This window comes from Ambystoma mexicanum, chromosome 12 (genome assembly GCF_040938575.1).
Source record: "Ambystoma mexicanum isolate Mex_15411 chromosome 12, UKY_AmexF1_1, whole genome shotgun sequence".
NCBI lineage: Eukaryota > Metazoa > Chordata > Amphibia > Caudata > Ambystomatidae > Ambystoma > Ambystoma mexicanum.
Window position 1 is genome coordinate 1,182,440,218 of NC_090936.1, and position 25,308 is coordinate 1,182,465,525.

General features: G+C 49.3%; 1 protein-coding gene across 5 annotated transcripts in view; it reads left to right on the top strand.

Annotated features, from left to right (window-relative positions):
• The window catches only part of SLC38A1 (solute carrier family 38 member 1), a 697,300-nt gene that overhangs the window by 30,116 nt on the left and 641,876 nt on the right, over positions 1–25,308 (top strand). Inside the window, exon 1 of one of the 5 annotated variants that reach the window (XM_069629836.1) lies at positions 22,950–22,973. The exons of the other annotated variants lie outside the window; for them this stretch is intronic. The gene's annotated coding sequence lies outside the window, so the exon portion shown is untranslated. Of the gene's footprint in view, positions 1–22,949; positions 22,974–25,308 lie in introns of those variants that run through there. 5 annotated transcript variants of the gene reach the window in all.

Here is a 25,308-nt window from a genome sequence, read left to right on the forward strand (position 1 = left end):
GGCAACAGGAGAGAGACATGGGGCATGAGCGGGGGGTGGGGGGAACAGGAGACAGGCACAGGGCATGAGCGGGGGGTGGGGGGAACAAAAGAGACAGACACGGGGCATGAGCGGGGGGTGGGGGGCAACAGGAGAGAGACAGGGCAGGAGCGGGGGTGGGGGGCAACAGGAGACAGACACGGGGCTTGAGCGGGGGGTGAGGGCAACAGGAGACAGACACGGGGCATGAGCAGGGGGTTGGGGGGAACAGGAGACAGACACGGAGCATGAGCGGGGCGTGGGGAGAACAGGAGACAGACACGGGGCATGAGCAGGGGGTGGGGGGCAACAGGAGACAGACACGGGGCATGAGCGGGGGGTGGGGGGCAACAGGAGAGAGACACGGGACATGAGCGGGTGGGGGGAACCGGAGACAGACACGGGGCATGAGCGGGGGGGCAACAGGAGACAGACACGGGGCATGAGCGGGCGGTGGGGGGTACAGGAGACAGACATGGGGCATGAGCGGGGGGTGGGGGGCAACAGGAGAGAGACACGGGGCATGAGCGGGGGGTGGGGGGAACAGGAGAGAGACACGGGCATGAGCGGGGGGTGGGGGAAACAACAGAGACAGACACGGGGCATGAGCGGGGGGTGGGGGGCAACAGGAGACAGACACGGGGCATGGGTGGGGGCAACAGGAGACAGACACGGGGCATGAGCGGGGGGTGGGGGGAACAGGAGACAGACACGGGGCATGAGCAGGGGGTGGGGGAACAGAAGACAGACACGGGGCATGAGCGGGGGAGTCGGGAGCAACAGGAAAGAGACACAGGGTATTAGCGTGGGGTGGGGGGGTACAGGAGACAGACACGGGGCATGAGCGGGGGGTGGGGGGCAACAGGAGAGAGACACGGGACATGAGTGGGTGGGGGGAACAGGAGACAGACACGGGGCATGAGCGGGGGGGCAACAAGAGACAGACACGGGGCATGAGCGGGGGTGGGGGGGTACAGGAGACAGACACAGGGCATGAGAGGGGGTGGGGGGCAACAGGAGAGAGCCACGGGGCATGAGCGGGGGGTGGGGGGAACAGGAGACAGACATGGGGCATGAGCGGGGGTGGGGGAACAACAGAGACAGACACGGGGCATGAGCAGGGGGTGGGGGGCAACAGGAGACAGACACAGGGCATGAGCGAGGGGTGGGGGCAACAGGAGACAGACACGGGGCATGAGCGGGGGGTGGGGGGCAACAGGAGACAGACAAGGGGCATGAGCGGGGGGTGGGGGGCAACAGGAGACAGACACGGGGCATGAGCGGGGGGTGGGGGGGAACAGGCGACAGACACGGAGCATGAGCGGGGGGTGGGGAGAACAGGAGACAGACACGGGGCATGAGCGGGGGGTGGGGGCAACAGGTGACAGACACAGGGCATGAGCGGGGGTGGGAGGAACAGGAGACGGACACGGGGCATGAGCGGGGGGTGGGGAGAACAGGAGACAGACACGGGGCATGAGCGAGGGGGTGGGGGGCAACAGGAGACAGACACGGGGCATGAGCAGGGGTGTGGGGGGAAACAGGAGAGAGACACGGGCATGAGCGCGGAGTGGGGGGGTACGGGAGACAGACACGGGGCATGGGTGGGAGCAAGAGGAGACAGACATGGGGCATGAGCGGGGGTGGGGGGAACAGGAGACAGACATGGGGCATGAGCGGGGGGTGGGGGGTACAAAAGACAGACACAGGGCATGAGCGGGGTAGTGGGGGGCAACAGGAGAGAGACATGGGGCATGAGCGGGGGGTGGGGGGGTGCAGGAGACAGACACGGGGCATGAGCAGGGGGTGGGGGGCAACAGGAGAGAGACACAGGGCATGAGCGGGGGGCGGGGGGTACAGGAGACAGACACGGGGCATGAGCGGGGGGTGGGGGACAACAGGAGAGAGACACAGGACATGAGCGAGTGGGGGGAACAGGAGACAGACACGGGGCATGAGCAGGGGGGGCAAAAGGAGACAGACATGGGGCATGAGCGGGGGGGTGGGGGGTACAGGAGACAGACACAAGCATGAGCGGGGGGTGGGGGGGTACAGGAGACAGACACGGGGCATGAGCAGGGGGTGGGGGGCAACAGGAGAGAGACACGGGGCATGAGCGGGGGGTGGGGGGAACAAAAGAGACAGACACGGGGCATGAGCGGGGGGTGGGGGGCAACAGGAGAGAGACAGGGCAGGAGCGGGGGGCGGGGGGCAACAGGAGAAAGACACAGGGCATGAGCGGGGGGTGAGGGCAACAGGAGACAGACACGGGGCATGAGCAGGGGGTGGGGGGGAACAGGAGACAGACACGGAGCATGAGCGGGGCGTGGGGAGAACAGGAGACAGACACGGTGCATGAGCGGGGGGTGGGGGGCAACAGGAGAGAGACACGGGACATGAGCGGGTGGGGGGAACCGGAGACAGACACGGGGCATGAGCGGGGGGTGGGGGGAACAGGAGACAGACACGGGGCATGAGCGGGGGTGGGGGGAACAACAGAGACAGACACGGACATGAGCGGGGGGGTGGAGGGCAACAGGAGACAGACACGGGGCATGAGCGGGGGGTGGGGGGCAACAGGAGACAGACACGGGGCATGAGCGGGGGGTGAGGGGCAACAGGAGACAGACACGGGGCATGAGCGAGCGGGGGGTGGGGAGCAACAGGAGACAGACACGGGGCATGAGCGGGGGGTGGGGGGCAACAGGAGAGACACGGGGCATGAGCGGGGGTGGGGGGCAACAGGAGAGACACGGGACATGAGCGGGGGTGGGGGGAACAGGAGACAGACACGGGGCATGAGCGAGGGGTGGGGGGAACAGGAGACAGACACGGGGCATGAGCGGGGGGTGGGGGGAACAGGAAAAAGACACGGGGCATGAGCAGGGGGTGGGGAGAACAGGAGACAAACACGGGGCATGAGCGGGGGGGTGGGGGGCAACAAGAGAGAGACACGGGGCATGAGCGTGTGGGGGGAACAGGAGACAGACACGGGGCATGAGCGGGTGGGGGGAACAGGAGACAGACACGGGGCATGAGTGGGAGGGGTGTGGGGCAACAGGAGATAGACACGGGGCATGAGCGGGGGGTGGGGGTAACAGGACACAGACATGGGGCATGAGCGGGGTGTGGAGAGAACAGGAGACAGACACGGGGCATGAGCGGGGGGAACAGAAGACAGACATGGGGCATGATGAGCGGGGGGTGGGGGAAGGGGAGAGAGACACACGGGGCATGAGCGGGGGTGGGGGGAGGGAGAGAGATACACGGGGCAAGAGCGGGGGTGGGCAGGAGGGAGAAAGACACAGGGCAAGAGCGTGGGTGGGCGGCAGGGGGAAAGACACAGGGCAAGAGCGGGGGTGGGTGGGAGGGGGAAAGACACGGGGCAAGAGTGGGGGTGGGTGGGAGGGGGAAAGACATGGGGCAAGAGCGGGGGTGGGCGGGAGGGGGAAAGAGACACGGGGCAAGAGCGGGGGTGGGCGGGAGGGGGAAAGAGACAGGGGGCAAGAGCGGGGGTGGGCGGGAGGGGGTAAGAGACACGGGGCAAGAGCGGGGGTGGGCGGGAGGGGGAAAGAGACACGGGGCAAGAGCGGGGGTGGGCGGGAGGGGGAAAGAGACACGGGGCAAGAGCGGGGGTGGGCGGGAAGGGGAAAGAGACACGGGGCAAGAGCGGGGGTGGGCGGGAGGGGGAAAGAGACACGGGCCAAGAGCGGGGTTGGGCGGGAGGGGGAAAGAGACACGGGCCAAGAGCGGGGGTGGGCGGGAGGGGGAAATAGACACGGGCCAAGATCGGGGGTGGGCAGGAGGGTAAAGAGACACGGGGCAAGAGCGGGGGTGGGCGGGAGGGGGAAAGACACACGGGGCAAGAGCGGGGGTGGGCGGGAGGGGGAAAGACACACGGGGCAAGAGCGGGGGTGGGCGGGAGGGGGAAAGACACACGGAGCAAGAGCGGGGGTGGGCGGGAGGGGGAAAGACACACGGGGCAAGAGCGGGGGTGGGCGGGAGGGGAAAAGACACACGGGGCAAGAGCAGGGGTGGGCGGGAGGGGGAAAGACACACGGGGCAAGAGCGGTGGTGGGGGGAGGGAGACAGACACACGGGGCAAGAGTGGGGGGTGGGGGAAGGGGAGAGACACGCGGGGCATGAGCAGGGGGTGGGCAGGGGGGAGACACGGGGCATGGGTGGGGGGGAGGGAGAGAGATACACGGGGCATGAGTGGGGGGTGGGGGGAAGGAGAGAGAGAGACATGTGGGGCATGAGCGGGGGGTGGGAGGGAGGGGGAGAGACACGGGGCATGAGCGGGGGTGGGGGGTAGGGAGAGAGACACACAGGACATGAGTGGGGGGTGGGTGGCGGGTGGGGAGAGACACACGGACATGAGCGGGGGAGAGACACACGGGGCATGAACGGGGGGTGGGCGGCGGGTGGGGAGAGACACACGGACATGAGCGGGGGTGGGGAGAGACACACGGACATGAGCGGGGGTGGGCGGCAGGTGGTGAGAGACATACGGACATGAGCGGGGGGTGGGCGGCGGGTGGTGAGAGACACACGGACATGAGCGGGCGGCGGGTGGTAGAGACACACGGGGGTGGGAGAGACACACGGGGCAAGGGCGGGGGGTGGGCGGTTGGGAGAGACGAGCGGGGCATGAGCGGGGCATGAGCGGGGGGTGGGCAGGAGGGAGAAAGACACACCGACATGAGCGGGGGGTGGGCGGGAGGGAGTTAGAAAGACACACGGACATGAGCCGGCTGTGGGCGGGAGGGAGAAAGACACACGGACATGAGCGGGGGGTGGGCGGAACAGGAGACAGACACGGGCATGAGCGGGGGTGGGGGACTTACTGTGCAGGCGGGATACAAAGCCTCTCATGCGAGGAACAAAGATGGCGGGCGTCTCTGAAGCCAGACGCACTGCACGCTTTCACGCATCCAATGAGAGAGCACGTCAGATGTCCGCGGACATCACGCAATCTGCTTGCCCAATCACCGTCCTGTCCGTGGAGCGAACAGGGAAGTGTGTCCGCGAAGCGAACACAGGTATCACTAATTTTTTTCACTTACATTTTTGTCATTTTTTTGAAAACTACTGGACGGATTTACACCAAATAAAGCAAAGCACGCTTTCGGGACCAAGCCGCCGCTCCTGCCGCTAATTTGGTGTAAATCCGTCCAGCGTCTTGGGCTGTAGGCGTGAGCAAAGTTTTTTCCCATTATGTCTATGGAAAAAAAAAAGTTTTGGGACCCCTCTATAACTTTTCCCCCCCTGGACGAATCCTCACCAAACTTTGCAAAGAACTTCAGAGTGACCCAAATACTTTTTTTGCAAAGTTTGGTGAGGATCCGTCCAGGGAGAGCGAAGTTATAAGTGCTCTTCCTATGGAAACAGCAACTTAACCATAACTACATGGCCACTACCGTGGCCATGTAATATATATATATATATATATATATATATTACAGGGCCTGTGGTAGCAGCCGTGTAGTTAGTTAAGATGCTCACTCCTAGGAAGAGCACTTTTTGGGTGGGTTATAACTTTGGTGCTATTTGACGAATCCCCACCAAACCTTACTAAACCAGTATATGGCCACCCCTGAATGATTGTGCAAAGTCTGGTGTGGTTTTATCAAGAGGGGGCAAAGTTATATGGGGGTCCCAAAACTTTTGAAATCCTCATAGACATAATGAAAAAGAAAATGTGCTCACAACTACAGCCCAAACCGCTGGACGGATTTGCGCCACACTTACACGAGGTGCAGCGTGTAAGTCCCAAAAGCGTGCTTTTGCAAATTTGTTGTAAATCTGTCCAGTAGTTTTTTTTTTAAATGGCCAAAAATTAGGTAAAGATAAATTAGTGATATCTGGGTCCAGTCCGCGTACTCATTTCCCAATTTGGAGTCTGCGGACACCTCTCGACCAATCAGTCGCTCACTGATTGGTCAACAAAAAATGTGAGGAGCGTCAAAACCTTTGAAACGGTTACCATGTTGGATTTGCGGTCTGCGCCCGTAGTCAGCGAACATCGCGTTCAAAACATATTAAAAAACACATTACAACTGTCAAACTAATAAAAAAAATGTCTGGGCAGTTGAGGGGTGATGAGGATGGGATGGGATATGCCATAAAAAGCCAAAAATCACAGATCCGCTGGGATTTCCATGCATATTTCTGCATTACAGGGTCGGTGAAAAGCAGTTTTTGGACAGATTATAACTTTAGCATCACTCAATGAAACGGCATGAAATTAGGCAATATCAGTGTACAACTCACCCCCCAGAATGGCTTCAGAAGGTTTGGTGCTGTTTCACAAAATCGGGGGAAAAATGAGAGTGGAGGTCCAAAAAAAAAAAGAAATGCTTATACATTTGGTACCGTTTGACGAATCTGCACAAAAGTCTGCAAAATGATTTTAGACTCAGTGGAGTGTTTGTAGAAAGTCTGGTAGGATCTTGTCAAGAGGGGGAAAAATTAGAGGGGGGTCGCAACAGTTTTAGATGGCTTATAACTTTGGTGCTGTTTGACGAATATGCACAGAACCTTGCAGAAGGATTATACCTGGAATGTGTGTGCAAAGTATGAATGGAGTTTGTCAAGTGGGGGCTATGTTACATGACTATTCTATGTACGTACATTTTGACACTTTTCAAAAAATAAAAAATGGACGGATTTGCAGCAAAGTCGTGCAAGGAGCATTGGCAAGGACCCAAAAGCATGGTTTTGCAAATGTGTCTGTGTTTTATTTTGAGAAAAGTGTCATAATGTAGGTACAAAAATTAGTTATGTACTGTTGGTGACTGAGGTATAGTCTGTAGCCACAGCCATTGGCCAGATTGTCCGGGTCATGGGCAACGGCCATGACCCGGACATTCTGTCTGCTGGCCATGAGCATGAGGGACCGGCAATGGGGTTAAATTGAACATGGCCACTAGGGACCGGCTATGTGGTAACATTTTTTTTAATCGAGTTATGTTCGTGGCTGCAGCCCAAAGTGCTGGACTGGATTGCAGCAAACATGCGCGAGGAGCATCAGGAAGTATCTCAAAGTTTTTCCTAAGTGTCAGAATGTAAGTACAAAAACTAGTGCTATAACTTTGGTGTCTTGGCAGTGGGCCTAGCCCTCAGCAAGGAGAAATGTCTACCCCGATTTGCTTATTGGGGCATGCAGCATGGCTGAAGCCCTAGTTTTGAATAGGAAAAAAGATCTGGTCGCGGCTGCAGCCTAAAGTGCTGAACAGGATTTCAGCAAACTTGCATGAGGAGCATCAACAAGGACCTTTAAGCAAGCTTTGCAAAAAAATAGGATAAATATGAACTCTGATTTGCTTATTGGGGAATGCTGCATGTCTGCAAGCTGTGAGCACTGGCCATTGGTCACATTATGAAGGTATAGTGGACACTGAACTAGGATGCAGGTTAGGTGCAGTGGATAACAGGGGTGGTTTGGTGGGGCTGTGCTCATGGTCCAACCTCATGCCCTCGGATATTCAACCATGACTTGCATCCCCAACATGCACTGCTGATAATGACAAACATCAGCAAAAAAATATGTTTGTTAAATGAGGTTTACATTTCTTTCATATATGTTAAAAGAGGAATTATTAATAACTTATATACAGTGATGAAACATCATGAAAAATGTCACCTCATAAAAACCTATGATATTAAGTGAAAACACCTTGTTAAAGGGATGTTCTGGTTACAAGTAAAATCGAAAAACCCAAGAAATTCTCCATTTATGGTAAACTGAGCAACCATAACGCGTGCCACCATTATACACTGCTAACACTAACACCCAGCACATCAAAGATGACATCACAAATGGCATCTTCAGTGACATCACTGATGACATCACATATCTGGGGTGGTTGTTTTTGTTCAGTGACAGTATTCATTTTAAGCTGATGACTTGATGTGGACTTTTCTTGTATGCACACCTCTAAAATTTAGGTCTGCCTGGTATACTCTCCTGCCAGGGCTTTTCATAAATGCAAACACTTTTTCACTTGTGACTTGAAATTCCTGGTATAATCTCCTATCAGGGCTTTTCTTATATGCAAACAATTCTTCTCATATACAAAAAACTTGTAACTTGAAATGCCTGGTATACTTTCCTGCTAGGGCTTTTCCTCATATAACCTAAATCGGCCTCATCCTCTCCTGCCAGAGTTTTTCTTATACACATATACTTGCAGCTTGGGTCTGCCTGGTATACTCTCCTGCCAGGACCCTTCTAATATGCATAATGCGCAGACTTGCAAACGTGACAGTCTTTTACTTGTATTCTGGTCTGTTTCTTTAAGGAATATTGTATCTTTTGATCTTACCCTTTTGTCTTTAAACCCATATCAACCCTTCCTGGGCTTCCCACCTTCCGATTATGGGCCCCCCTGTTCGGTAGTAGCCTTTGGGCTCCTTCTGGTTTCGTCCAGTGCCCCAACGTCTCCTTGGATGGCTTACTGGGTATTGATGGTTTTTCGGTTGCTCGGGTTCACTTGCGTGGCTTCCGTGAATCATAGTGGGCCGCTCTCCCTATCTCTGGTTGTTCTGCGGTATTGCTGTGTCTCCACTTTGCTGTTCAGGCTTCCCTCTCCATGTGTGGAGCCTGAAGCAGATTGGCGTTTCTTTTGTACCCTTCTTCCTGGCTCCGCACTGGCATGAGTTACCTCCTGTGACTCTCACTGAGCCTGCCGTGTGATGCAGGCTAGAAATCACTGGTTCCTCTTACTCGGTCAAGAAATGTTCATGGTAACTGCTATCACCACATTAATAACGCGTCTCCATTCTGCCGCTGCAGCCTGAGCCGATTGCTCTCTGCATGCCGAAAAAGCTCTCATTGCCATCAGCTGTTGTACTTATGAATCTCCTGGTCCACCATTGCCAACTCCAATGACTAGACCCTGGATTTGGTTCTCCAGCTCTGGTTATCTTGCTTACTCCTTCCCTCTTTCTCGTCCCAGTACCTGAAGGGGGAGGATTAAAGGGCCTATCAATCCGTTTTTTCGCCAGTGCATCTTTCATAGCTATATTGATGTTGGCAGCTTGGCAATAAGCCATGATGGTTCAATGTGTGCTAGAGTTAAGGGAAGTATCTGGAGGTATAGAGGAATACCACGTTTCTCTGAGGGATAGCTAGGTACCCCCCTCCCTTGTGTTACCTCCCCCATGTAATCATTCCTCCAGAATCCACCCTCAGGGTCAGGATCTGGTAGATGTGGCCATTCCCTGGCCACTTGGGGAGAGGCTTTCCCTATGAAAGGGGGATGATTCCCGCAGATTCATCACATTCCCTTCCCCTAACTTTCTGGCTTCCTGCCCAAGCTTCCCCCCCCTGCTTAGAGTAGGGAATTCAACACTTAGAAATGGCCATTCATACTGGATTTTCCCATTGCAGCTGGGACCTTCTGGGGAGAATCCCTCTTCTTGCCAAGATGCAAAAGGCTAATAAGAAAGGGGAGAGTTGCTGACATTACTTAGGGTGTCCTTTTCTCCAAGGAGACAAGGCATGGGTTCTGCCACCTACGGGTCCGTTTATTCTTTGAAACATGGAGGTCCACCCCTGTAGGTTCTTATTATGATTTGGGCCATCTGCGAGACTCACTGGTCAAACTGGGGTGCCCGACTCCCTATAACTATTTGGGCTGGCAAGTTGGAGATTACTGCCACTGTAAAATCTACTTCTTTTCCCAAGAAGGTAACCGGGAGTTGGGTTTGTAGGTGGTTTTCTACATGACCATGGACACAGCCTACTCTTTCTTCTCCCATCCTTTTGCATCCCCGGGGAAGTTTTTCTGCAAGTATGGCACACCCTTTGTTTCCACATCCAGTTGGGCCCAGAGGAGGTTCACCTCTAGAGTGACGGGTACTTGGTAGGAGGTTTTCTTTCATGTTTAGAGGAAAGTATTGGATCTTCTCCTGTTCTTATTTTTCCTCCCTTTAGTTAGGTATTTCTCTGGATATAAGATGGCTCAGCCCTCACTTCCTTACTTTGCCCATCCTGACTGGAATCGTTTAATGATGATATGGTGGGGAGATCAATCCTATTCAGGGGGAAATGTTTCTTTGGATGATCATTCTCTTTACAAGAGAAACACAACTGCTGGTGCAAGGTAGATGATGGGGGGAATAACAGATGGTACATCTCCATTTTCACTCCCTATTTCTATAGGGTTCAAACCTAGTCCACTCTCTTTCAGTTCATCAGGTGTCTCCGATCCCTGTATGCCACTGAGGGGTGTCTCTGGGGTAGATGTGTTTTTCTCCTCCTGGTCTGAAGGGCAATGCCTTAAAGGAAATCCAAACATTTCCCGTAAGGGATCTAGTTTGTCTCTAGTAGGAGACGAGGATCCAGAAGGTGGTTTCTCATCTTCTTCTCCTACTATGAGGGTGTCCGTGTCTGGCTCTATATCACTGGAGTCTTTGGGATTTCCCAGTTCTCGAGGGCAATAGGGGATTTTAACAAGATTGGTGGTTCTCCAGTCTCTTTGTATCTTCACTCAAGCCGAAGATTATATATGGGTTCCCCAATGGAAGATAATAAGGAAGCTAAGGTCTAAGGGGATAGAGTGGGTGAGACTTTCCTCTTTGGATTCGGTAACTTTAACCTTCTTGGAGTGAGAAGTGGAATTCTCGTTGGTCTCAGGTTCTATTTCTCAGGGGAGAAACATTTCAAAGATATTAAACCATTGAGAGCTCTGGCCATTTCCCACAAGGACTCACCCTTGGTCTGCGTATAATCCAGTTCCTCTATTAAGGGATAGATAACATTTTCTGGATAGATAACATTTTCTGGGGTTTCACTCTCGTTAGATGAGCTCTCCAGGTATTCTCTCTTAGTCTCTCTATGCGTCTCCTCAGTGGGTGATTCCCATGAGATCTCAAACCCTGGGTTTCCCAATACCCCGCCTCTGCTGATCTTCATGGGAGTTGGAGAGAAATTTAAGAAGACAAATTTCAGTTCATCTCTGCAGGAGAGAAGGGGTAGAATTTTAACTCTCCTCTGTGGGGTATAACATAAATGGACAAGTTGGTGGGGAAGCTTGTCTGACAATTTAAAGAGACTATCGCTTTGTCTCTCACCTACACCACACAATCATGGGGACAAAAAAGATGGTCTTCATGGGGAGAATAGCCTGTGGAGCTAAAAGATGAAAGGTGATGTCCATCCTATAGTTGGAGCACCTGTGGGGTTGATCAGTATTTGCTCCACGGGTGGATAACATACTGGTGGAAAAAAGGAAGTTAGTCCAATCTTTTCTAGATTTAACAACCTTGGGGTCAAACTGTATACTAATCGTGTGGGATCCCGGTTTGTGTAAACTGAGCACGATCACCCTCTGACACCATATGTGAAGGGTCAGGAATGAAACGCGAACAGGTGTGATTCATGGTTTTGGCCATAGCCTTTTATTAAACAAAAATGGGTTTGGAAAATGCCTCTCTATCCCTGCTTTAAGAGGTATTTTCCCTACCTAAAACAAAACAAATGGGTCGGTCTTTTGTCAAGATGTCCAAAGCAAGCTGTCTTGCGTCCAAAGTACTATTCTGACCCTAACAGTTGCAAAATAAACTATAAGGTGAAAAGGGCAATGTATTTGGCCTTGGAAGACGTATGTACAAAAAAGAAAATGCTTAACTCCAAAACAATTTTCCAGCAGGATAAAGTTTATAGAGGGTGATTCCCTTACCCAGGATTTCTCTTCACTCACCTTTATACAGGTTCCTTAAATTCCTTTAGATCAAATATAGTTTGTTTAAAAATTTAGTCTGAAACGTGATAGACTACCCGGTGTACTCTCCTGCCGGGTTTCACAATGGTTATTTCCTGATTTATCCTTATCAGGATTTTCGCATTCAGTGTATTTTATAGATTGACCAATTTGTTCTAACCCAGTATACTGTCCTGTTGGGATTCTCTCATATGCAAACACTTGTTTTCATCATCTACAAACGCTTTTTATTTGGAATGTCTGGTATATTCTCCTGCCAGGAATTTTCTCATATGTACACCTATACAACTTGGGTTTACCTGGTGTACTCTCTGGCCAGGGCCTTTCTTAAATGCAAACACTTGTTCTCTTGTACAAACCACTTGTGACTTTAAATGCCCGGTATACTCTCCTGACAGGGTTTTTCTTATATGGAATGCGCGCACATTCAAGCGAGTGCTTCATCGAGTGCTGTCTCTCTGCTTCATACTCTGGTGGCGTTTTATGGTGTTCACTCATTGGAAATTGCACAATGTACTTTAACACCCATTTCCCACCGATATACAAGCTCAAAGCAAGCTCGGATACAACATTGGTGGCACTTCATTCATTGGATTGGTCTGAAATACAAAGTTCCGCCCCCGGAAGGAGAAAGATACAAACACTGGGGCACGCGCACATTCAAGTGAGTGTTTCATTGAGTGCTTTCTCGCTGGCCCGATGTGCCAGGGTCCCTGAGTTCGGTTAAGAAACTATAAGCTACAAATAAATGTATTTTGAGCACCTTCGAACGCTGAAAATGCCAGTTAAAACATGCACGAACCATGGCAGTACATGCAGGGGTAAAGGAAATAATATCCAAGGGAGCACCCGGGCTACACAAACTGCTACTTTGAGATCTGATACTGATCTCAACTAGGTACCAACTGAAACAACTAATGGATTAATAACATCTTTTTTTCCAGTCGCTCAACTGGAAGTTTAAGTGCAAGATCACGCACAGACTAAAAAAACACAGTGGGATAGTAAGACTGCTGAGCCTGATGTAAGTTCTAATTTAGGTGATATTGATAATAATTCACCTTTAGAACTAGGTTACTCGCTTCAAAGAAGTATGGTGGCCATTGAAAAGATGCAGGGCATTGCGGCAGACACTTCTTCCCCACAGAAAAATGTATCCCAAACTTAGAAGAGTAACTTGGCAAGAGTATCAGCCTAACCTATGTCCACAACTGGATTCTACCCTATCTCACTCCATTCACTCCTCACCGGTAGACCAGCTCACTGAAATACAGTCCAGCCCGTCCACATTACAGTTTGCCATGAAGATATTACTCAAACTGTGTGGGCGGATTAACGAGAGCTTAAACAGGGTGAACGTGAACAGTGCCTTCCATGAGTCGCCCTCTGTCCACACTGAGACACTTGAGACTAATTTAGATAGTGTGAAAATGAGGCCTAAAATGGCTGAATCACAACCTTTAAATGTAAATAAGGACACGGTAGATAGGGAGCTGATCCTCTCAGGAGACCAGAATGAAGACCCAGTAATGGTTTCCCCGATGACCTATACTTCACGTAAAGAAAATCGTCAACTGCGTAAAGTTAATTTAACGCACAGATGCCCTCAGAACTTGAATGGTGATGCTTCCGCTGAACGGAACAACAAGGGGATGAAATCAGACTGAGCATGAAAGAAGTGCGCTCGACGGGAAAAAGAGGACCGACAAAAGGGCAGGTACTTTGACAAGCTGGATATTAGACCGTGACAAGTCCTCAGATAATAATGATTATGATGTGGAACTATTAGCCGAAGGGGAACAACTGGAAAGGCAAGAAGTAAATGAGAGTAGACAACATGACTGCTCCACCCCGGACAGGAAAAGGGTTGCGGGTTGCCTTCGTAATAGCCATGATCATAACGTTGCTCAACTATCTTAAAATCCTGATATGGGTGCACCCAATTTTACACTTAAAAGGATGCACCAAAGGGAGAGAGATAGACGTTGGAACCATTCACTACTTCTAAGCAGGATGCACAAAATCCCTCTTTTGCGTGTTTGTTAGTTCCTGAGGATTTTGACTTTGTTGAACCACTCAAGTGCTCCAATGCAAATGCTAAACGTGTGCCCTCAGCAAGCTTGTTGGCTGTTACCCTAATTCAGAACCATAAACACCAACTACATAAATTTGGCCTTGAGTTGGACGTGGATCCGACAATTTCTGACCCTGAGCTACCTGCCCTTGAGGGCAAACCAACTCTCATGAACCCTTTTTCTATGGGGAGGTTGACAAAGGGCACTGAAGAGGGGGACAGTATGGATGAAGTCCAGAGGGTACTTTGATGACTTGCTGCAGCACTTCCTACTGTAACAACAAAAGAACAATGAAATATTCATATTTCTACTTGGAACAAAAGGGGTTTTAATCATCTCTTGGGATGTAGTGACTCTGTTAAGTGCTCAGCTGCTAGCCATATTTTATATTGCAGGAAACTTGGCTGTTAAGCCATTTCTATATTGATGGATTCAATATTAGATAGGTGCTAGCTAAAAAAGGGATTCTTGGGCGCCCATATGGTGGCCTCATGATCGGCGTAAGACACCCTTTGAAATGTCTTAGAATCATTGCTTATTGCAACCGAATGCACCGATTATACACTGGCAGCTGAGATTGAAAGTACGATGGATGATAAGGCGATAGGATTACTAGTGGCCTGCGTTAAGGATCCACCTGGGGGCATTTACACGGATGGAATCGTGAATGCCCTGGATACGCTATTGGCTGACTGGTGGGGAGAGGGAAACAAAGGGGGTATTCTTGTTGGAGGGGATTTAAATGCCCGCTGCAACTGCCCTGATAGGTTTACCCCTGTTTCCGGTGTGCCAAGGGACTTGAAAATGACATGTTTTGATTCCAACTCCCAAGGTCAGAAGTGGTCAAGTTTTCTTAGCGACTGGAACATTTATATTCTTAATGGCCGTACGAATGGTAACACACCGGGACAGACCACTTGGAGAGTGGGTGACGAACAGCCAACCTTAGATTATTTATTTACAAATTATAACTTAATGCAATGTATCATTGATATGACAGTCTATCCTAATGATGTATTGATCATGCCATAGTAACTATGATAGTTACTATGACGGCTGATAGAAAGACCCACGCGGCCACAGGTGTGCCATATGTTAACCATGCAGCATTAGCTGGTCTGAGAGAAACATACCCAAGAGGATAGCTCGGGGGCAGCGTGCTCACCTTGGAGGCAAGACGACACAGAGCAACACAAGTTCGATTCCCGGGTCCACGCTTAGAATCCTATGGGTATTAAGCGTGTTATAAATAACCTATCATATTATATTATATCATACAACTTGCAAAAAAGTATTCACAAGAGTCGGACACAGAACTTAACGTTGATCTGAAGAATATGACGGTGGACGAAATTGAGAGATGGTTCTCTCCATTTGCGTCTAAAGTCGCACAATATAGAAATCCTTTGATAACAGACCCTGATAAGCGCCATTGTTATAACAAAAGAATAAGAGATCAAAAAAGACTGATGAGGTGCGAGATATGTAAAGTTAGGGGTAAATTGCCCACCCTTAATATTTCTCTGTGGATTGGAGCTATACAAAATAAATACCGAACATGGGTTAGATGGTGGCGTCAATCTCAGAGATTGCAGGCATGGCAGAAAAAAACGGTTAACGTGTTATGCTCGGGGATTCTAGAAAGATATGGCAAGCACTAGGCATTGCCAGGGGCAATGTACATAAAAACACCATTAATCCAGGGAACGAAGCCTGGTGTATTCGCCACATTGAAACCACCCCGGCTCAGACAAGTCATCCTGCAGGGAAAAACTGGCAGGCGGGCCGATTTACGATTAGCAAAGAGGAGATTGCTAGCAAAATAAAGAAACTTAAGTGTCCCGTCACTTTTCTGTTGTCCTTGTCTTCATGTAATGCGCCCTGATGCCTGCGAGCTTCGGCGCTATAGTAATAAATAAATAAATAAAGCATTAAGATCTCCTGGTCCGGACGGGCTAGCAACCACAACACTTAAGAGTGACCCAGAACACTGGGCAAAGGTATTGGAGATTCTTTACCGGAAAGTAATGACCGAGAGTATTATACCGGTTTCGTGGCACACCGCCATCTTGTTCCCGTTTTTAAGGCAGGTAACTGGGCCCTCTCCGAGAACTATAGACTGCTGGCGATGCTGGAGATTCCAGGCAAACCTTTTGCTTCATTCATCCTGGATCGTCTCCAGAAATGGGTGGGGGCTGGCAATATTCTGGATAGATTACCAACGGGATTCCGACTGGGCTCCTCTACAGTCCATACCTTAAGAGCTATGGATGTGTTGATAGATAATACGAGAAATGAGGAATGGCATGGTCTCGACACATTGCTTGTGTATTTTAAATCTGCTCTGATCTAGTCCCGAGGGAGCGCTTATGGTCGAAGTTGGAAGCTTTGGGTTGCCCTGCTGTAATGTTATTCTTTCTGAAACTCTTCCATGCCAACAATAGAGTTCGGGTTCCGTTGGATAGTGACGGTGCCTTGACGCTCACAATAGTTAATTCTGGTGGTGTTAAATAGGGGTGGATTTTTGCACTTCTACTCTTCAATCTATATTTGGCGGATTTAGCCGAACATCTTGGGAAATTGGAAACATGCCGGCGTAAAATCTCTTCTATCCAAATAAAGGATTTGAAGGGGTGGTAGGGTTAAAGACAGTATCTAGAGGTATGGAGGAATGCCGTGTTTCTCTGAGGGATATCTCGGGATATCGTGGTACCCCCTTGTGTTAACTCCGCCCAGTATCCGCCCCCAGGGTCAGGATCCGGTAGATGTGGCCATTCTCCGGCCACATGGGAAGAGGCTTTCCCTAATAAAGGGGGGATGACTCCCGCGGATTCATCACACAACGCTCTAGCGCGCACAAGTCTTTCTTTATATCTGCCTCCTAAGCTGTACATTCCCCGCTCGCTGGCTACCAAGAGATCTCCCTCAGCAAAACCTGATGTCACTGGCCATAAAGACTCTTTTGACCCTCACTCAGACCGTACAATGCACCAATCATAAAATCCTGTCCTTTAAATGGGAAAGCCGGGCTACGTAAGATTGCCCCCTCACTTTACCTTCCGCATCTTGGGGTCTAGTATTGTCGTAGGGTGTAGATCATAGATGCCACTTGTCCTGCTACAGGAAATGCATCTTGTAGAGGAGGTCCCAGATATGGCCTGCACTCCAGCCACCCATTTTGAAACACCAGGAACATACTTGCCGAGATATGTGACGTATGAGGAGCAAATAAACCAACAGAGAGCCGCGCTAGGGCTCTGTCCGGTGCCCATCGGAAGAGCAATACCTGTTGAAGTGCCAATAACCAGACAACCATGGGTAGCACGGTACCCATTGAGACAACCGTACACAAAATAAAGACTACTTGCATACTGTCCCAGAAGAGACCCAAACGGCCTTAATTGAAGGTGAATGGTGACGACACAAGGGCCCGGCTAGATTTACAGATGAATGAAATAACGACCAAAGGATGACACGCAAAGATGAAATTATATGAATAAAGATGTAATGGATTTAAAGAAGAGATGATGTTGAAATATAAAGAAACATAACCATAAAGCAGGATGAAAATATGCAACTGGCTAACACCTGTAAATAGGTTTGGAACGCAAGAAGCTAAGGAAACAGTACTGCTTGTTATGCTTAGTAGAAGAGTAGAACGGCAAGCGCCAACTAGATATCTACCTCAAGGAAGCACCTTATACAAGTGCGAATCCATTTTACAAAAGCAGAATTAAGCCCAGGATGGTAGGGGCCAAACAGGCCAGGATTCATATACCAGCACAAAGCCAGACGAAAGAGCGGAATCCAAATTTAGCAAGAAACAGCTCATGCCTAGGAATTCGATATCAACCCAAGGAAGGGAGGAGAGCGGCAACTTCGAAGAACCGAAACTTAAGAGCATAGCTGCCAGCCAGTGAAGGTCGAGATAAGGAGGCCAGGCAGGTGGCAAGGCTGAAGGGAGAATCAAATACGCAAATAGAAGGAAAATGAAGCAGATTCACGGTGTACTGACACGTGACCAGCCAAGCGCGGAGAGGTACCAACGTCTGATATCACCCAAACCCAGAGGATGCCATAACTTTTCCTGATAAGAAGCTACAGTTTTGAGGCCATCCCTAGCCAACTAATTGACACATAGCCTTAAAGTACTGATTGATGGAAGGGAGGCTGGGTGAATCTTGGGGCACACCACATCTGGGTGATCATTCTGCATGCTACTAATTAAAGTGGGGATTTATGCTTAGGGGTGTAACCGACCCAATCACAATGCACCAAGTAATCAAGGGTCCTATAGCTAGGAGAACCAATGAGACGTCGTACTTTTTGTGACGTCTAGCATGAGTGATGTAGAGGGATGGGCATAGACGCCCACCCGATAAGAGTTATCCAATCCTCACACTCCGTTACCATATACAGATATAGCACCTATACTTAAGTGACCTTTTCCAACCAATAGAATTGCATGACAAATTTTACACGTCAATGATGACGAGAATTTGCTATAACTATTGCTGTCTGAATGAAGAAGGGGGGAGTCGAAGCGAGACGGGCGATCGCATCACTGAGGATTTCCTAATGTTTCCCCGTTTTTTGTACTTGTCATTAAACAGACGTCCCTTCGCCAAACCACTGAGTTGTCCTTATTGATTGGTGTTGGAGTAAGAGGATCCCGCACCCCATCCACCTCAAGGTGCAGCTATCTCATCTTAAAGTACTCGAGGGTGAGCTCTGATCCCTTGGGCCCGTCAGAGGTCACTCCACCCTCCTGTACAATCTCTTGCAGGATGGCTAGATTTCACATCAAGGAGCATCTTCAAGATGGCCGCTCTGTTAACTCCCACATGTAAATCCTGAAAGATGAGGATACAAATGTTCAACTCTGTCTACCCAATATTGCCCCTAAAGAAGGACCAAAATGTCTTTGGCCATTCTGATCAGGTCCATAATTTCAATAATGTGCTGCCCTTATTCCTCTGGCTTTTAGACGTGCCCTTGCTCCTCACAAATGCCCTCCCCTTCAGAAAACATCAAAGTAAGAACCAAAAGGCCAAATAAACACCCCAAACAAATAATGCATTAGTGCTCGTATAACAAGCTGGATAGTCAAAGAAAGGAAGGGCAGAGTACGGTTATGTCCCTCCTCTTCAAGTGATTCTGCCTTCTGTTCACTCGTGTTCCCTCCTAACCATTCAATCAGATCCCAGAAGCCCAAGCAACAGGTAACAAGCATAGACTAAACTAGAAGAGCTGTCCCTTCTTTTCCAGAACCCCCTCTTAACTCTCAACCATCCAACTGGCACAACATGGCCTCAAACGTCTAATGCCAAACCTTATGTAACAGGCATTGGCAGCGCCAAAAGATTTGGCTTTTGTGTTCGCATGGGGTAGGCATTTACCAGCCACTGTCAAATTGGCAGTACCTTGCCATAAATTGGCAACAGCTGGAAAATGGTGTGAGTACCTGTGAATAATATAGCAAGGCATGGTAAATGCTCATCTAATATCTATTTTCATAGAGTGGGGGTAGATCTCTCACCCCCGTAGGTGCCTACCTCTGGAATAGCCTCCCTGCCCCCCTCAGACTTGAGCTGGATCTCCTTAAGTTCTGGAAGCTTCCCAAGACCTTCCTTTTCTCTTCCTCCTTCCCTCTTCCCCCTCGCCAGCTAATGTCCCTGTCTGCCTCCTGACTGGCTGCCTGGTTCCTCCAGAGTCTTACAGGGCACCAGGCCCCCCTATTCCACTCTACCCCTGCACTTGGTCTCCCCTGACCCTGCCCCTCACTCTGCACTTGCCCTTCCCCCTGCACTAGCCTGACTGGGCCTGCACCCTTGTAGCCCATCCAACCCCTTACCTCGCACTTAGCTTGTGGACTTTCCTTCCCCTGCACGCTCTGCTTTCACCTGGCTCTGTCCACCTGGCCTCCCCTTGCACTCGGTTTTCCTCATGGGCGCTTCCGCCCTACTGGCACTTCTCCCCTCGCCCCCCTCCCCTGCACCTCTCTTACTGCACTTGCACATTCTGAATGTCTGAAGCCCTACTAGGATTGATTTTGTTTTGTCCTCTCTGTTCCCCCACCCTCGTGTCTTGTTGCGCCTCGACACACATTGTGTATAGGCGGATTATAAATGCCCAATAAAACATATTCACAAATAAAAATGGTTTGGTATACCAGTTATTTCCTTTAACACGTCTTCAGTGCAAGGAACAAATGAAAGGACACAAGCTCTACTTATAATTCAAGTGGCTGAGGGCACACTTAGTTAAGCCATTTTGATTACACCTGTAGCTAATTTAGGCTGCAATCAAGCCATTCACTCTCTGAATACAGTTTAGAAACAACACTGGCAAGCCATCTACATCACACAATTTGGTGTTACTGCTTGATAGAGGTAGCTCAAAGAGATACCAGGATGATGTTTTTGGGCAGGGAGCGGCAGGTACTGGGTAGGAAGGGCCATAGGGATGTGCATATGCATGGGCCGTCAACGAGTGGGTAAATAACCAAATAACACCCACAAGCTGTGTATCCTGCCTCACATCCCAGCTTTCTCTAATCTGTACTCCAATGCAATCCTTTTGGCATATTGGTGGCACATGAGCATCGCCTAATAGCAAAAACTGAACATGAAAATCCTTCCCTTATCAAATGTTATACGGCTTTTTCCCAGTTCGAAGTTTCAGATACATCATCTATGAGTTCTCAGAGCCCTCACCGCCGGTTTGCTGCTGGAATCTTCTAATCCACGCGTCATTTTGTGGGCACTGTATCTTGGCTGCGTGGGGCGACTGCGTGCGAGGCTTGTGTTGGTCCCAGCAGCCATTTCCTGTCCCCAGTTGTACATGGAGTGTCCGTCTTCCCGTTGACTTGAAAGAAGAGTCTGGATGGTAAACCCCATTGGTATCGAATGGATTTTCATCTCAGGCGTTGCCTCACTTCCCACATCACTCTTCTTTTCTTCAGGGTGGTATAGCTGCTAGGACTTTCTGTAAGTGTAACCTATGCCCTGCAAAGGGAATTTGCTTTAGTCGCTGCGTCATGGTCATAAAAGTGTGCCCTCAGCGATGGCATCTGAAACTAGTCCTTTTCCTGTTGGTACTGTGTAGACATTTTTTAATTGTAATTTAGTCGAACTTTGGCACCTTTTGGTGTCTCCAGCGTAATAACGACTAGACATAGTTTATCTAGTCTAATCAAATATGAATAAATGCTTTTAAGTAAATGCATAACATAATAGTTGTGGCTTCATTAAAAGAATTATCTGCCAAAATGCTGATAAATAGTTAAAAAAAAAAAAACATTGAAAAATTCATGGAAAATGTTTAATAATCCCTACTATAAAATCCAGAACTTTATGTATGTAACGACTCACTCACACTCATGGAAACACTCACACTTGAAAACGCACTCAAAATACTCGCTCATCATTCACAGACGCTAGCTCTGCAGCTCGCTCACGCACTCGTTCATACACTCTTGCCCACTGACTCGCACGCGCTCACACAAGCTCGCAAACTCACACACTCTTTCACACACTCACTTGTATACTGACTCACACATACACCCAGACACCCCCTCAAACATTCACTCACTGCACAGCGACGTTGCCACGTGTGTGTGAAGTGTGCAGCACTCCCCTGCAGGCCTCGTGCCTCACCGTTGCTGGTACTAAGTGACACCTAACGCGGTGCATGTCATGTCACGTCAACATTGCGCAATTGTCAGCGTTTCATTGTCCTGCAATTGTTGGCATTGGGCAGCTGCAAAGTTTACAAACACAATTATTTTCAGCCATGTTCATTGTTTGTTCCCTGGTTTTTTTTTTTTACACCTATTAACTGCCTTGTTTCCTGTTCGTTTTTTAGTAATAAATTAAACTATATTTTTTTCACATGTATTTTTTTATTTGTTCAATAATTCAAAATGCACAAAACAAATGGAGAGGTTTTGTAAGCATCGGTAAAGCAGGCGACTCTGGGGCATAAGCTTAAACCTACAGAGACTGCATTACTTTGCATAAGGATGCAGGTTCCTGAATGAATTAATGAATTAATAAATTAATAAATTAATGTATAAATGAATTACCGTAATATATGGGATAAAGTTCCTCCTATTATACGTTGCAAGGATATTGCCAAGTCACTGTGTAGTTTTGCAACCAAATACGAGTTCATTTCACAAGGTCACGGCACTCCAAGATGACTAGTAATCAGTGCTTGATTGGTGGGTGTTCGCCAGGGCCGGGCGCCGGGACTCATTCCCGAGCACCGCATTAATTGTCTCAGACTCAGTTCAATTATGATGTGATGTTTTGGCAACTTTCTTTGTTTAAATGTCAGTCATCCTCAGTCACGCAAAAAGGGAGACAAGCGTGAGAAAGACTGCGCTGCTGTGCTAGTCATCTAGTCCCATGAATAAGAATAAGCCTGCCGGTGACATCACGGGGCGCTTGTGCTCGTCACGCCAGCACATTGCTCCGGTCAGCCTGCATGACAGTGGTCCTGCTCTGCTACTGTAATAACGGGCAGCACTGCCTCAGCAAGGTGCGCGGCTCGATCGAGTGTGTGGTGCGGCACCAGCCACGGTAACAGATACAGCTCACTAGTTCAGCAGGTATGCAGGCGCACCCTTGAACGCCCTTCCCCCTGCGTTGAGAATGGAACCCTCCTACACTGTGTTCCGTAAGAAACTAAACACCTTCCTATTTCATTAGCAGCACTTATTCTGCTGTCTGTAACATACTAAGCTGTAACCAGCGCCCAGACGCCAAGGGCGCTATACAAATGTATAAATAAATAAATGCATGTATTTGTGCCGCTGTCAGTATGAGACTGACTTGGCGGTGCCTCTTCAGGCGGGGAACTCAGCTGGCACATGCAAAGGCTTCGTAAATTGGGCTCTTCCCCTTTTTCTTCCGGTATTCAGCCAGCATGGAGTGCGCCAATGTGCAGGCGTGTTCCAGGCTGCCAACTCACTAAGTCTTAAGCACACACTGGCAGATTATAGCGATCCGTACCGCACAGTCACTAGTGCCATCACTGGGGTATAGGGGAAGACGGCACAGCGAGGACAACAACAGGACCTTCGCCAGCCATCAGCACCACCAGAGGGGCAGGGAAAAGGTCACTGGCAAGGAGGAGTGTGCCTGGGGTGAGTGCCGACCTGTAGAACATAGTGCTGCTGTGTTTGATAGACAAGTTGATCAGTCTAGAAATGATTTTGTCTACATTTGTGCGCCACTTTATTATATGAAGAAATTGACGTAGGGGATGGAATTGTGGCACAAGGTCGCCTTCATTTGGTTGGACACTATAGAGGCTGTAATGTGGAGACGGGTATTAAACGTACCAAATGCTATCCCTTTAGTAGCCATATGTTTTGAATTGGGTATATTATCAACGAGGGTTCGAGCTGAATGTCGGCTCCAGTCTCTGTATCAGACAGTAATCTCCCTGATTATTGGGTCATCGTATACAAAAATGAAACTATGGCCCTCATTCCGATATTTGCGCCATGACTGCCACCAATAACAGGTCTGGCACCGGTATAGTTCAATGGGGACTTACCGGTGTAGTCCGACCTTTGCGGGACCGGTAAGTCCCCATTGAAAATGCCATTCCCCATTCCCATTTGAGCCCCCATAGGGGGCTCAGACCCACCATTCCTTTTGGGACCTGCTAAGGGACCTTGTAGTAGGGCAGTAAGGGATTACCGGCACCGGTCTCCTTACCGGTGCCCAGTATCCCTTACCGCCCAACTTGGTATGAGGCCCTATGTATGGAATTGAAGGGTAACTTGGGCGGTCCTTCTGAGTACATAATACATTTGAGAGAATATGGTGAGAGTCTGCCAACTGAATGCAATTTAGATACAGAGGCACCGACTGATAACCCTGATAACGTTACAAATGCTCTGTACGATAAGGATTGGATTAATACAACAGACCGTTTTCATGCATATACATCCCGGAAACATTTGGCACATGAGCATAAGAGGAGAGGAGTCGTTGCTCCCTCTTCGAGTTGTCTAAAGACCTCTCCATAGGAGATTTCCCTGGAACTTGTTATGAGCAAAGGAAGTGATGCTGAGGAGGGGGGAGATTCCCGGGGAGGAGGCGATATGTAGGTTCTGCAAGGCTGAGGGCACAGTGGAAACCATAAGGCTCTTGGTATTGGAGTGTCGAGCCCTGCAGACGCACAAGGACAGGCTTAGTTTAAGAAATGGGTCTTCTCTACTGACTCGGATGACAAAGAACATTTGTGGAAAAGTTGTCTAAGTAGTGTGAACACCTCGGAGGGATTGACTTGGCTGCTTTTATGAACTATCTGCACTTAATTGCAATTCCATTTTTATTTGCTTGTATTTTAAATGGTTCTTCTTTGTTATGTTTTTTTAAAACTCCCCTGGTATTTGGACTTGTGAAATTGATGAAGTCTAAAAATACTGCTGGCACGAAATTGTTTTGTTTGTCTCGGATGAAATGGACCTGTCTTTTAAATGTATGTATTGAGAATGTAGTTTTAATATTTCCATTTTTCTTACCTGTTTTTGATGATGTAATTTTGTAAATTTGTATTAAATGTATTGTGAAGGTTTTTTCAAAACCATACACAAAAAAAGAAAATATGAAGAAGGCATTTTTTGTTAGCTTTTCTGTGGGTAGGTCAAAATGGGCGACTTGTCACCTGCAGAATCAGGAAACTGATGCAATGCTATCTTAATTGATAGTTTATCGCACATCTGCCATGGGTGGTGCACACACCACCCTCAATGAGCCAGTGGACTCGCAACCAAAACCCCCAAAATTGTGGGCACTGATGTGCAGCAGTGTGTGGTGAGATGAGGACATGATATGGCACAGGCCAGTCGAACGACAAAATATTTGAGCCCTTGCACTCATTTATTTACAAATGAAGCACTGTTTACAATATCTGTTTTACGTACAATGGGGTACTTTATTCCGCTTCTAGATGGGACTGTGAAGGCCATCAAGTGCCACACTTGGAGAAAACTGTGAATGTTAGCATGCTAAAGGTCAGGCAAACCACTAACCAATCTAACCTCAAACTCTGCATACTTATCCCACTCAAAAACTCACACAACCCTCTCTCGCACCACAAGCCGCACGCACTTCACAACACTGCAACAACACATAAGCCGGAGCAACAGCACACGCGGACTGACACCGATCCAATGCCTGCACCAAAGCTCAGTATCTGGTGCATACCGAGCTGAAGCTGCCAACAGAACACCACTCCTCTCACTATCCTACTCCCTCTCCACCTTACTAACCCATCCCACCTTATCGTTTACAGATCCGCCAGAGCGCCTGGGGACCAATTCCGTTGGTGACGGTGCGCGGTACAAATACCTTTAACATTTAGCATGTCAGCACTGCCCTCTTCTTTGGGCCTCATTACGAGTTGGTGGTGTGGTAAAAAAGCAGCGATAATTGCTTTTACTGCCACTTTTATTTGCAGTAATG